Source organism: Asparagus officinalis, chromosome 4 (assembly GCF_001876935.1).
Source record: "Asparagus officinalis chromosome 4, Aspof.V1, whole genome shotgun sequence".
In the NCBI taxonomy this organism is placed as follows: Eukaryota; Viridiplantae; Streptophyta; class Magnoliopsida; order Asparagales; family Asparagaceae; genus Asparagus; species Asparagus officinalis.
This window is the reverse complement of record NC_033797.1, coordinates 1,271,739-1,284,574: the sequence shown is the minus strand read 5'-3', so window position 1 is coordinate 1,284,574 and position 12,836 is coordinate 1,271,739. Positions and strand designations below refer to the sequence as shown.

General features: G+C 41.1%; 1 long non-coding RNA gene across 10 annotated transcripts in view; it reads left to right on the top strand.

The window, feature by feature from the left end:
* The window catches only part of LOC109836307, a 19,422-nt gene extending 11,679 nt beyond the window's left edge, over nucleotides 1–7,743 (top strand). For all 10 annotated transcript variants that reach the window (XR_002245901.1, XR_002245905.1, XR_002245906.1 and 7 more), the window contains 2 exons: nucleotides 7,036–7,121; nucleotides 7,204–7,743. This is a non-coding gene — a long non-coding RNA (uncharacterized LOC109836307). The remainder of the gene's footprint in view (nucleotides 1–7,035; nucleotides 7,122–7,203) is intronic.

Here is a 12,836-nt window from a genome sequence, read left to right as displayed (position 1 = left end):
CGAATTGTATACATAGACCATGTTTGGCAACTTTGTATTTATTGTCCATTTGGCTTATAATCAATTTGTGGATCATAAGCAAGTCGATTATAAGCAAAAGTGTTTCGTAAATTTAGTGGATTATAATCATTATTTCTCTAAGTATAAATGTATCTATGCGAAATTCTTGTTTTTATTAGTTTGGGAGATCTTATCAACAAATGCTGCTATGTAAAACATGCTGTTGCATACTCAACTCTTTAATTGATTTATTGTTGGTAACTACATGTTGTTTAGCACTTGACACTTTTTAAGAAATGACCTTTTTGAAGATATTGCTAGCAAGGTTAAGGAACTTCCTGCTGCCCAATTTATTAATACTTTTAGTTTATGTTGTTATTCCAGGTAGGGAGAGAACTTATTGACTCTAAACATGAACTATACTATTAGTACTAGGCAGGATGATTATTCACTATGATCGACATTGACCACATGCTTGTTTCCTATATTTACAATACACACACTAGGTCCAATGTCTTGATAGTTCTGGATATTGCACTTAATGTCCTTTAGTAGTTATTGAATCCAAATGCATGAAAAACTTTATAATCCCTCAAAAGTTTTTTCAATCTTTTTTTTTTTGGCATTTTAAACCATTTTTTGCTTAGGTTCTGTTGTTTCTGCATGTGTTGGTGTTGTGCGCCACGGAAGCCCAAAACGACAATACAAAAGCACACACAAGAACAATAGTAGACCACAAATGAACACAAGCCAATCAATCACGACAAGAACACAAGATATACGTGGTTCGGCAATGTGTCTACGTCCACGGGGCAAGGAGGGAGGAGTTTCACTAATAGAAATCAAAGGGAATACAAATTAGGGTTACAAATCTTACCCAAAACCCTCAAATAAGATCACTTGATCTCTCCAATAGACTCCAACAATAGAAGTCCTAGAAATCCCCTTTCAGCAGCTCAAATCCTCCAAAACTTAACCCTAGAAACGAGTTCGGAGTTTATATACAACTCTCAAACGAAACGGGTCTGGAAACAGAACCCAGACTCAACCCGCTTCGGCGGTCGACCGCCACGGTCGATCGCGATCCATCGCGGTCGACCGTCGCGGTCGACTGCAGCAGCAGCCCAAATGTCCAGAGACTTCTGCGGTCGACCGCGACGGTCGACCGCCCACAGAACAGAAACTTCTGCGGTCGACCGCTGCGGTCGACCGTCACCAATCCTGACGCCTAGTAAGCCTCGTGCACGAACACGGTCGACCTCCAAAGTGTCTGCCCGAAACCCCGAAACCTGAGCCTGAAAACTACCAATCCTACAAATCTCCACCTCGGCGAACGTTTTGTCAAAACTGAGCCGACACCAAAAACACCCCCCCAATCAATCTCAACTCATACAACCGGCTGCATCTGCAAGACTGCCTACGTATCCTCTTGTCCAATGAATCAAGCCGAACGTAGTTCATCCAAATGGCCGCCAACGGCCTCAACAACGAAGAATGTTCAATAAATTCAAACAATGACCAAACTTCACACCTGATACAACTTTGGTCAACATATCAGCAGGGTTGTCCTTAGTGTGGACCTTCTCCAACGTGACATCGCCATCATCCAAAACGTCACGTACAAAATGAAATTTTACATCAATGTGCTTCGTGCGTGCATGGTAGACTTGGTTCTTCGCCAAATAGATAGCTGACATACTATCACAATATACCTGAATGGTCTCCTGTGCAATCCCCAAATCATCCAACAAGCCATGTAGCCACAAAGCCTCCTTCACTACTTCAGTCACCGCCATATATTCCGCCTCCGTAGTAGAAAGCGCCACTGTAGACTGAAAAGTGCATCTCCAACACACCGGTGCACTAGCCAATGTAAAAACATAACCTGTAGTGGACCGACGCTTGTCAAGATCTCCGGCATAGTCTGAATCCACATAGCCAATACAATCCTGCCCTGTCTCATCATTCTTCACAAATATCAACCCAACATCTACGGTACCCTTAATATACCGTAGAATCCACTTCACGGCCTCCCAATGCCCCTTCCCGGGGTTGTGCATGTACCTAGATACCATGCTCACGGCCTGTGATAAATCTGGCCTCGTACACACCATAGCATACATCAAGCTACCCACTGCACTGGCATATGAAACTTTGGACATGTAGTCCCGATCCTTCACTGAAACTGGTGACATCAAAGCTGAAAGCTTAAAGTGGAGAGCTAATGGAGTACTCACCACCTTGGTATTACCCTCAAAATTGAATTTCTTCAGTATCTTCTGCAAGTAACTCCTCTGTGTAAGCTTCAATCTCCCCTTCACTCTGTCTCTCTCAATCTCCATACCCAGTATCTTCTTAGCCTCTCCCAGGTCCTTCATTTCAAATTCAGATAACAGCTCCTTTTTTAATTTCCCAATAGCTAAAGTGTTCCTGGAAGCTATGAGCATATCATCAACATACAATAACAAATAAATATGCTCACCATCCTGTAGCTTGCGCATATAATAAACACACGGGTCATATGGGCTTCTCGTGTACCCTTGGCCAACATAAAGCTATCAAATCTCTTATACCACTGTCGCGGTGATTGCTTCAGTTCATAAAGAGATTTCTTCAATTTGCACACCAAATTTTCCCTTCCTGCAGTTTTAAACCCCAAAGGTTGTGTCATGTAGATCTCCTCGTCTAAGTCTCCATGTAGAAAGGCCGTCTTCACGTCCATTTAGATCAAATCTAAGTCCAGCTGTGCCACCAATGCTAATAGAATCTGAATAGACGAATGCTTCACAACGGGTGAAAATACCTCGTTATAATCAATGCCCTCAAGCTGTGCATATCCCTTGGCAACCAATCTGGCCTTGAACCGAATGTCCCCAATAGAAGATCCCTCCTTCTTAGCATACACCCACTTGCAACCAATAGCTTTCTTACCCTTAGGTAGCTTTGTAAGTTTTCAAGTGTCATTCTTCTGAAGAGATTGCATCTCCTCCTCCATAGCATTCCTTCACCTAATAGAATCAGGGCTGGACTCTGTCTCCCTGAATGTGGCAGGAATCAAATCATCAACGACCTCCACAGATAAAGCATATGCCACCATGACATCATCATATCTAGCTGACCGACGAATCTCTCTCCTCGGTCTATCTGCTGCAATGGACCCCTGAGCATGACCCTGCTCCTGAGCCTCACCATCCACTGTATCCTCTAAATGCCCGACTGTCATCTCAACTCCTTCCAGTGCCACCTCTGTAGGAGTCTCAATGGACACAGTGCTGACTGGAGTGGGTGGAGTCATATCATCCTCCACTTGCTGTGATATCCCTCCTGTCTGATCTTCCTCCACCTGCTGAGGAACTCAAGGCTTCATCATGTACGCCTCATCAAATGTGACATCTCTGCTAATGACCATCTTCTTGTCTTGTGGATCCCATAATTTAAAGCCTTTGACACCTTCTCTAAATCCCACAAAGATAGCCTTCCTTGCTCTCGTATTCAACTTCTCATCACTAACATGGAAATAAGTTGGACACCCAAATATCCGAAGAGCTCATAATCACTAGTCACAAAACCAGACCAACGCTCCATAGGAGTCTTCCCCTCTATCGCAGTGCACGGCAACCTGTTAACGAGATGGCTCGCATAAACTAACGCCTCGGCCCAAAAGGATCTAGCCAATCCATTCTGCGTCATCATACATCGCACCTTCTCCAGCAAGGTATGGTTCAGCCTCTCTGCCATCCCATTCTGTTGCGGTGTCTCTCTAACTGTGAAGTGTCTTCTAATACCGTGATCCCGACAAAACTGCAGAAATGGATCACTCTTATACTCTTCATCATTGTCTGAACGAAGAGTCTTCACCTTTCTACCTGTCTGCAGCTCCACTTTCTTCTTTCACTTCACAAATATATCCAGGACCTCATGTTTATGCTTCATGGTATATACCCAATTCCTCCTGGAATAGTCATCAATGAAAGTGATAAAATAATTTATCCCACCAAGCGATGTGTGCTTAGAAGGACCCCAAACATCTGTGTGAATGTAGTCTAATATACCTTGGGTGTTGTGAATTGCGGTGCTAAACTTCACTTTAGTCTTCTTCCCAAGTATGCAATGCTCACACAGCACCATCTTGCAGGTCTTTGCACCTTTTAATAGCCCCTGTTTTGCCAATGACTGTAGAGACTTATCACCTGTGTGTCCAAGCCTCATGTGCCATAGTGTGGTAGTGTCCTCCTCTGTGGTGATAGAAGTAGCCAGACCCCCTGTAACTGTCTTGCCCTTCAAGTAGTATAGGTTATTTTTCCTGACACCTCGCATCACCACCATGGATCCCTTCATGACCTTCAAAGTAGCATCCTCTAAGATCACTCTATAACCAGCTGCCTCCAAAGTCCCAAGAGCCCGTCATGCATTCTGATTCTGACTGAGCCAATCCCGCTAATAGGACAAACGTGATCGTTCCCCATGAGCACCACGTCCCCTCTCTCCAACTCCTCAAAGTTGGTAAATCAATCCTTCTTAGGGCAAATGTGAAATGTAGCTTCCGAATTAAGCATCCACTCCGTAGAGTCGGCATAACAAACTGATGGCAGTGCGGGACAAGAATAACCGGAAGAATCCGAATCTGAAGTGTCGCCAACAATCTTAGCAACATTCACCTCTGAAGCTTGTACAGCTTTCCCCCTTTGCTTTCCGGCTCTATCCTTCAACTTTGGGCACTCATTCTTCCAATGTCCTTCTTCTTTGCAAAAGACACATTGATTTCTACCAACACTTTTATGGCCACCCCTATTCTTTGATTTTGAGCGGTTGAACCTTTGACGGTTTAGACTACGACCACGAACTGCTAATGCATCACCCGATGCCTTCTCGAAGGGCTCACTATCATTTTTCCTCAGCTCATAATTTACCAATGCCGAGGTCACATCCTTGTAGCTTACTGTAGTTCGCCCATTTATCATAGTGAGAACAAAAGTACTAAACTCATCATCCGACAACGAACACAATAGTAACATCGCCTTGTCTTCATCCTCCACCATGATATCTACATTGACCATATCCGAAATTAGCTTTGTGAAGTTGTTAACATGCTTCCGAATGGAAACTCCCCTCTTCATCTTGAATTGGTAGAATCTCTTCTTCAAGTAAAGCCGATTCTCAATGCTCTTCGTCAAATATTTTTCATTGAGCGTTTCCCACAATCCTTCAAGTAAAGCCGATTCTCAATGCTCTTCGTCAAATATTTTTCATTGAGCGTTTCCCACAATCTCTTCGCCGAAGTCTCGTTCATCACATCATAAATTCGTCAAATATTTTTCATTGAGCGTTTCCCACAATCTCTTCGCCGAAGTCTCGTTCATCACATCATAAATGAGATCCGGCGTTAAGCATGACCAAATAACCCCACAAGCCCTACTGTGCATTTTCTTCCAAACCCTATCCTCAATCTCCTCGGGTTTCTCTTAAAACTCAAGAGTCTCCTCCAAATTTTGTGCATCTAAGGCGTCCATTACTTGACACCTCCATAAACCGAAGTTAATCTTGCCGTCAAACTTTGGGACATCAATTTTAGTATTATTGATGCTCAAATTTTGGATCGCCTTTGTCAAAACCTACCCCAATGTACTAGTAGCACTTAAACTAGTCCTGCTTGTATCACCCATATTGTAAATCTACTCTTCAAACAATAACCCAACAGTGAATCCTTCGAACAAAACTCCCAAATCCAACCCAGAGTTCTGATACCACTTGTTGTGTGTCGCGGAAGCCCAAAACAACAATACAAAAGCACACACAAGAACAATAGTAGACCACAAATGAACACAAGCCAACCAATCACAGCAAGAACACAAGATATACGTGGTTCGGCAATGTGCCTACGTCCACGGGGCAAGGAGGGGGGAGTTTCATTAATAGAAATCAAAGGGAATACAAATTAGGATTACAAATCTTACCCAAAACCCTTAAACAAGACCACTTGATCTCTCCAATAGACTCCAACAATAGAAGCCCTAGAAATCCCCTTTCAGCAGCTCAAATCCTCCAAAACTTAACCCTAGAAACGAGTTCAGGGTTTATATACAACTCTCAAACAAAACGGGTCTGGAAACATAACCCAGACTCAACCCGCTTCGGCGGTCCCAACAGCAGCTCCAAATGTCCAGAGACTTCTGCGGTCGACCGCGACGGTCGACCGCTCACAGAACAGAAACTTCTGCGGTCGACTGCCACCAATCCTGACGCCCAGTAAGCCTCGTGCACGAACACGGTCGACCGCAACGGTCGACCGCCAAACTGTCTGCCCGAAACCCCGAAACCTGAGCCTGAAAACTACCAATCTGCTGCCAATCCTACAGTTGGTTCTTCCTTTCTTTTTCCCTGAGAAGTGATAGTTTTGGGATATGCTGAGGGTGTGCATTTTCAACCACAGTCAAGGTGCATGTTGCTAGCACTTAATACAAAGGCCAAACATTTTTCTGTTGCTGGTATCCTGTCCTAACCCACACATTCTGTATCCTCTTTTCCACGTGAGTACTTCAAGCATCTTTAATCACCTCAGCGTTGATGCAAACTGTGTTACATGTGCATGAAGGATGGAACTGTAACAATATGGATCTTACCTTGTCATTGTTTTCAAACTTTATTCTACATGGTAGAAAGATGTATATGATTGAGAGAAAGATGTTGTACTCAACTAAAAAGGAGTCTGCATTACCATTACTTTGGGTCTCTATTGCGGTTCAGGCTTAGTTTACATCCTTCTAAGCATATCTAGGTAACTGCTGATTTTTGAGTTCTAACCATCCATCGAAACCATATGAAGCTGGCAGCCCCATCGGCCTGAAAGTGAAACACACCTTGCCTTTATGTAGAGCATGGCTCAGTGCTTGTCACTGTTGCCGTATGCTTCACATTGTTGCTGTACTGTTTATTTTATTTGTGAGGCCAATTAAATTTTGCAGGACCTTCTTCTTGATTATGTACATCATGTGATGCGCAGACTCTGAACAATATTGGGTTGGTTTTTTCTTGCAGGAATCAAATTAAGGGCAGTGTCACATTATCCTACCCATGTTTTAAGTGCAGTGCCACTTTTTCTCCTACCCTCGAAGAAAGAAAATGTGAGGAGGATTTGTTTAGAATTTATGGGAATAAACATATTTTACTTACATTTATCCTTCTTTTGTCTTCTGTCGTGAGCAGTCGTGAAGGATAATGTGTGATCAACTATGAGCTCCCATCATGCCTCTGCTGAACAAGTACGACAAAACAATGAGTTTGTGTGAAAAAAATGGGGTCTGAATCACTGCTTTTGACTATTCAAAGTCGCGATGAAGTGAGACTAAGTCTTGAAATTCCAAATTTGGATCCTACGTCAGATGGATAAATGGGTACTGGCTGTTGGTGAAATTCTCCTCAAACCAGCAAGTATGAACAATCTTAGCCTTTCTTTCAGCGACTGTGGGCCCATTTCGGTATATTTGTTATTGCTGACTCGAGAAGAGAGTACCGGTTCAGTCGCTCTTACGTTTTGCCTGTGGTGTCTTCGCCGTCTTCTGCATATACTCTTTATGTCATGTTCTAATGGCAAAAAGATCCTATGTGTTTGGCTCAATGTAGCAGTTAAAAGCATTTTTTATTGAGGTTTGTAACCATAGATGAGTCATGAGACCCCAGCATGAACTAAAATTGCTCTCCTTGTTGGAAATGCGTTTTGCCCTTATGTGCCGTAAAATTATTTAATCGAGCTTGTGGCAATAGATGAACTTTGCATGCAGATGATAAATCACTGGTACAGGATTAGGACACTGTAAATTGTTTGTCAAAGAAAATAATGATTCTTTTGAGATGGGGGTGGATTTCATTACCTTTTAACTCCCTCAAGCAGGGATTTACTTATGTTTTTACATGCACAGGCCGAGGACAGATTTTGGAAAGGTTGATGATAGGGATGATAGTGCAAACTGTAAACTTTAAGTCAATACTTTTGATTATCTTAAATATTTGTTCTTGGTGCTAGTAAAATAACTAGGGCCCCTTGGGCTGTTGTTGGTAAACTTGTGTATTTATGACACAACTTGAAAAAGTTAATGTCCATCAAATCATTTTGGAAAGTTGATGAAGAGGGATGCTATTTCTCTTGCATGGACGATGTTGATATTGGCGTACGAATACCATTATCATGACTAATACAGTAGGAGCAGCACCTACATTGTTCGTCCTACGCATAGTTTCGTTTCTGTCCATCTTTTTTATATATTGTAAGAAACTAATTAGGTTTTAAAAGCAAGAACTACCGTACAAGTAATAAATTGAATTCTAAGAAACCTATCAATTCACGTATCTCAAATAATTTGAGATGTTAAACGTAGTGTTTGAACTGTAGAGGAAACAGTTAAAACTCCAAATTAATGGTTCTCACTGTTTTATTATATTCCTGATTTATAAAATAAAATATGAAACTAGCGTCCAGCTAGCATTATTATTTGACCAAGCCTAAGAAAGATTAACGTCAACTTTAGGGTTGTGACTCTACCGGCCTGTTTGGGAGATCACTAATAGTCTGTTTGGAAGGAGGGTAGAGAAGGGAAGGGGAATGAAAATTTTAGTTTATCTTAGTTTGGGAGTTCCATTTAGAATGGTAGAGGAGGTGAATGAGGGAGAAAATTAAACTAAAATCTTAACCCTCAAATTGGAGGTAAAAAAAGGAAGAGAAATAAGTGAAAAAATTTTCCTTCCTTCCCTTACTTTAGTCATCTCCCGAACACACCATAAGAGAAGGGAAATGAATGTTAAAACTTTTTCTTCCCTTCCCTTCTCGATAAGACTCGATAAGATTTTAGTGCAAAATTTTCCTAATTCCCCCCCTTCTAGTTAAATCCAAACTTTTCTTCCCCTTCCCAACTCTGCCCTCCATCCACACACACACACCAGTATACATGTCCTCCCCACAACATTACAACGATTATCAAGGGGCCAACGTCTGTCATTGATTAATTTTCTAGTTTCATTATAATTTGCTTTACACAAATTTGATTAATCATCCTAGGAAATATTTATGGACGTGATTTGGAAAATGATAGGACAAGAGAAGCGTACATATCCTGATGCGTAGAGAAATCCACATCTGGTCCTAATTAAATAGACTGAGATGCAGTATGAAAAAGGGAAGAAACACCAATATGAGATGCAATTTAAAAAGAGTTGTTTGTAATTCTTTGTCTTTGATGCTTCGTGCTCTAGGTTCTTTGGGTCATGTGAGTGTATTCGTTGACGCCGGCGATCAAATTTTCAAGCGTAACATCGCTGTAAAACAGAATCCCACCAAAGTTTTTCAACCTCAAGCATAAGCTTTAATTCTCTTTTACCTCACAATCTACAATGCATAAACTCGAAACCCCAAATTCGTAAGAATTATGCACTTAGCCCCCAAAACGCAAAGCCCAAGAATTTTACACAGGTAAAGACTATAATACCCTTTATCTCTCTTATGGGTATTGATCACTTCCTCCCCCCTCCAGTGCTTCTCCCTGATGTCCCTGTCCCCGACCGTCGTCGTTCTTAGCGGCGTCCGTGAGCTCAAGACCGACGAGCGCCGGCTCTACCTCATCCACCTCCTCCCTCCTCAACTGCGCCAACCACATCGCCTCCTACTTCTCCGACGCCCTCAACCACAGCGCAACTCCGCAAGCACCGCGCCCTCACCTCCACCTCCACCTCCCCCGACCCCTCCCTCTCCCGTCGACACTTCCTCGACCTCTTCCCCTTCCTCCACTCCAACCAGGCCATCGTCGAGTCCATGGACGCGGAGAAGGTCGTTTTCATTGGTTTTGGGGGTTGGAAGCATTTTCCCTTCTTTTTTTCTTGTTGAATTGGCTCTACGTAGCCACGTCAGCATGCCTCGTCACGTTATCCTATTTACATGTTCAAAACTTACAAACAAACAGCCCCTGTGTAGACGGGCTTCCAACCAAGCAACCCTTAACTAGTCAATACGTGATGATGGGACCCAGTTATGTATGGAGTAAACAAACATTAACGGGTAACTCGCTAATTTTAATGAATTACCCTAGTAGCTAGGATCTTTCATCTAGTTCTAGTTTTGTTCAGAGGACTTCTACTGGGGATTTTTTTTTTTTTTATGCTACTGAAGGGTTCGTGATAGTGCATTTATATCACAAGTCTACTGGGGATTTTTTTTTTTTTTATGCTACTGAAGGGTTCGTGATAGTGCATTTATATCACAAGATCCAAACAACATAATTTGAACAGGTTAATGATGTTGTTAGTTTAAGATCGCTTCGATCTGTACGCAGCGATGGACCAAAGTCAGCCTCATTAATTGAAGGGTACATAAGTACTGTTACTCCATTGATTGGAATCCATCCATACTATATATATACTTGTATGATACCAATCTCAATTGAAAAAACTTGAACGTATTAATTGCAGAAGATGAAGGATCATAGTTTTGTTGATACTGAGCGGACAGACCCTTCTGCATTTGTTGCTATAGATCCGGGTAATTATAAGGTGACGGGCGTTTGTTAGTCCGTGATGAAAATTTCCTTAAGGATCCAAAATATGAGACCAATAGGGGGGACAAGTGAGGTGTCCCCCTCCTATTGGATAATGAGTTGGCCATCATTATCCAATAGGAGGGGGACACCTCACTTGTCCCCTCTATTGGTCCCATATGATTTGTTGTGCCTTTTACCGGTCGAACTTTTGACGATGACTGCTGAGCCTCCGGCGCCAATGGGAGAGGTAAAAAGATCAACCATTCATATTGTGATCATAATATTCCTTAATTTGGGGGGCCAAAAAAAAAACTCTCAAATATGGTCAAAAGGCTTTTCATCACCTCTCCCCTTCTTTTTCCCTTCACGAGCTTCATGTTCCTCTCACAATTTATCATAACGGTTTTCTACTTCTTTTTCCAACGAGCATTCTTCCACGAAAGCTGCTGAAGCTCTTATAATAACCGCCACTTTATTAATTAATTAAGCTTATCCATACAAACCTGCACTGAAATTAAGGAAGAGGAAAAGGCAAAATAAAAAAAGAGGGTAAAACAAATAGATGCTGACGAACTTGGTCTTCTGATTATATATATATAGTTTCATGCAAATCCCATGCACTTCGGCTTTACTAAGTTAACCTCCCCTCCCCTTTAATTCTTCTATAAATAGCAAGCTAAATTAATTGCGTCTCGACCCACTTCGATAAATCTCCAATTGCATCTAATCACATTTAAAAAACAAAGGGGTTTATCGATCTCAATGGAGGAGGAGGATGAGAGACAATTCCAGTGTTTGAGGAAGTATGAAGTTATTGCAAAACAGGTAGCTTGCTACCTTGAGAAGCTATTATTAGTCAAGGAATAATTACTCTCTAGCTACTATCTTAACGAGCTAGTTGTCTATAATTTAGTACTTTTTTGCTACATTTTCCTTTTTTTTTTTGTGGTAAGAAGAGGTAGAAGCGATGACTAGAGGGCACTTTTCAAACTACGTACTCTCCACTGCTACACCCAAAGATTGTGGGTCCTTAATTAATAACTCATCACTTTTTATTGCAATTCAATTATAAGGATGCCACATTTTCGTGTGTAGCAGTATACAAGTAGTTTAAAGAATGTGGTTAAGTTAGAATTATCATTCCTTGTGGTTGTGGGGACTGCGTGATTCGATCCAGGGTTGCTGGCGGGGGTTCCGAAGGAAAAAGGAAACATTCAAGGAGAACTTTATAGCCTGAATATATCATGCAAAGCGAGTGTATAGTAATATAGTATGTTATGATTGATGTCCAAATTTGATTATATTCTTCTTGCGTTAACCTCTTAATTTTCATCTTTTGGCTTTGTATAAAGATTGCCAGATCTCATAATGACTTTATTTTTTGTGCGTACTTTTCGGTTCGATGAGCTGATTTGTGTTGAGGATGCGAGAACACGACTACCAAAGAGGCGTAAGCTATCAACTGTGAGTGAATAATTTCTTGCTATGGAAATTTAGGTTTTCTTTATTTTTAATGCTTAAAAATAAGCTAGTCTTAAGGTTAAGCCTAGCTTAAATTTACGTTTTGTACAAAATGCTTTAAGTTAAGCTAGGCTAAAGATTTGGTTGTTTTTGTTAAAAAAACAGGCATATCATGCAAAGTGTCATAATTAACTTTGCGATTAACATTTTCTACGGCTTGTTTGGATTGGGGGTAATGTGAGTAAATGAAAGGTAGAGAATACATTACCCTTGTTTGGGAAGTCATTTGAGATAGTTATATGAGGGGGAAGTTAAGGTTAAAGTAATGGAGGGAAATAAAACTTATATTCTGTTTCCCTAAAATTGGGGTGTAATGGAGGGGAAGGTAGGGGAATGTAACTCTTAAAATAAGAGAATATTACACAATGATAAGTTTATCCCCATATCAAAATGAGATTCAAAGGGATGATATAACAAGTAAGGTATTTATGCAAATTTACATATATTTCCTTACATTCCCTGCACCTTATTAGAGTTCTCAAACATGGTGAAATAAGTTCTCTTTGATTCCCCTTACTAATTTATCAAATAAGTTTTATTTATTCACTTACATTCCCTCAACTTAACTTTTCTTATATTAACTTAACTGCCCTTCACTAGATAGGTGCAAATCCAAACAAGCCCTAAATAAAACATGCTCTTGCATTTTATACTGGCTGTTTGGTTGGTTTCCTAAAAACCAAGAAAAGGAAATCGGTACAAGGAAATCAATAAAATAATATTTTTATCCATTTCCATCCCTAAAACTCACCCACAACATCTAATAAAATATTATTTTTATCCTCCAACTCATCT